This window comes from Callospermophilus lateralis, chromosome 8 (genome assembly GCF_048772815.1).
Source record: "Callospermophilus lateralis isolate mCalLat2 chromosome 8, mCalLat2.hap1, whole genome shotgun sequence".
NCBI classification, from domain to species: domain Eukaryota; kingdom Metazoa; phylum Chordata; class Mammalia; order Rodentia; family Sciuridae; genus Callospermophilus; species Callospermophilus lateralis.
Window position 1 is genome coordinate 125,491,436 of NC_135312.1, and position 2,153 is coordinate 125,493,588.

Sequence of the window (2,153 nt, forward strand, 5' to 3'; positions counted from 1 at the left end):
AGATGTGAATTTGGTGACAACTTACCTTACATACAAACAGAGATATGATAAATTGTGGTATAAAGGTGTATTAAGAATTGTAATGCAAAAAATTATGAATGTAATGCACTTCTCTATTGTGATGTGTGTAAGAAATAATAAAAACAAAAAAGTAAAACATGGAGACCAGAAAAAAAAAAGATGATGATTCAAAGGTAGACCTGAAGAGAAGTAATATGTAGGAGACAGAAGGCAGCAAATGCAGCTCTAAAGGAAATTATTATAATTATTGCCTAAAAAGTAAAGTTATACAGCTACACCAAGTTCAGAAGATAAAGCACTACTTTAAAACTAGAACCATCACTTATGTGGAAAAAAGGAAAACAGCTGAAAAAGAAAAGGGAATAAAGAATAATTTGAATTGGAACAAGGATCCATTGGTTCTAGATGCTTCTGGTATCTGAATATCTTGAGTCACATTGTCTCCTTTCTTTTCTCCATCTTTACTGACATCTTAAAAGGAGCATCCTCATGAACTAAATAGTCACCATTTTGTTTGCATTCAAAATTTAAATCCAGTAGCCATCAGGATCTTGAATAAATGCCAGACCTTTCATTTTACCACCAGCAGGTTTCTTCACAAATTTGACTCCCAGTTCTTTTACAAACTCCATGTACATCAGAAACAGCAATTCCAATGTGGTCAAATTCGGGAGGTCTGAATTGCCACAAGTTACCCTTGTGGTAACTCCGAGTCTCATCATTTTCAGCACTCTAACTGTGTGTCGGTTCAAGTATGGCTTTTCTGGAGAATATTCATACTATTTTTTCATTTTTATCTTTAAAGAGGTCATTTTTATCCTTATAAGATAAGAAATACAGTGAAAAATTTATAGTAGGAAAATCTAATATTTGAATTAGTGTCATTCCAAGGACTTTAGTATAAAATCCAGTGACTTCTTAGGATTCTCAATTCTCAGCATGGTCTGTTACAACAGAAAATCCTTGGTGCTAGGGTCCAGGCAGAGCAGCAACTGAGGGTGACCTTGTCAGCCATGCTTTGCTGTCTACACCAAGGATGAAACCTGGGAATGGAGGGCCCTACCTGTTTATTGTTGCATTTCACATTCTTTAATTCCTGTGATACAGGTTAGGTCTCTTGATGGTATCCCATAATTCTTATAGACTTTCTCTCTCTCTCTCTCTCTCTCTCTCTCTCTCTCTCTCTCTCTTTTACTTTTGAGTAATTTTAAATGTTGTCTTCAACCTCATTGATTCTTTCTTTAGCTGGATTATCCAGCTAAATTCAGCTAAAGAAAAATTTCTATGCAAATTTTAGTTTGGTCATCATATTCTTCATCTCCAGGATTTCTAATTTTATAAAATTGTTTCTATTTGTTAAACTTAACATTTTGTTTATGTATTTTTTCTCCAATTTTCATTTAAATTTTTATGCATATATATTCTTGAAGTTGGTTCACTGAAATTTTAAGAGAGGATTATTATAAATTATTTTTCTGACATTTCATGGGGTTCCCTTTCTTTGAGGTCCCTTGGTGGAGCTTCATTATAGCCTCTTGGAGTAGTCATGATTTCCTAAGACCTTTCAAACCTGTATCATTATGTTGGTATTTATATATTTGCATAGATAACCACATTTTCTGGCTTTTGGAGATATTGTTAAAAACTGATGTACTCACTATTCCAGCCTATGATTCTGACTCAGCCAGTGGCAATGCTCCTGGAGAAGCAGAGCTTGTTTTTAAATTCTCTAGATGACTGGACTACTTAGTGCCTTTGCTGTGATTTCAGGTGGAATAGCTGATTTTTTTTTCCCTGCCATGTGGCAAGACCACAGGTTGAGTTTTGCAATTAGACTGAGCTGCAGTATGGATACTGCAATTGTCTCTAATCTGACTGAGCCATAGGGTGTGTTACTTGGCAGAAGTACAACTATTTCAGTTTCGCTGTTAGAGGGGAATGTGGGGAGGGGCCCTGTGGTTAAGTGGATCATGGTAGATGGGTCAACTGCTATGCTCAGTAGAAATGCTCAGTTGAGATTTGCCTTTCTCCTTTGGCAGAATCTGAGACTAGACTTTGAGGTGGAAATAAGCATTGATTAACTCTGTGTGTGTGTCTGTGTGTGTGTGTGTGTGTGTGTGTGAGAGAGAGAG

General features: G+C 36.0%; 1 pseudogene; it reads right to left on the minus strand.

Moving 5' to 3' along the window:
- Window positions 1–515: 515 nt before the first annotated feature.
- LOC143405794 (lactoylglutathione lyase pseudogene) lies at window positions 516–1,036 on the minus strand (annotated as a pseudogene).
- Window positions 1,037–2,153: the final 1,117 nt, after the last annotated feature.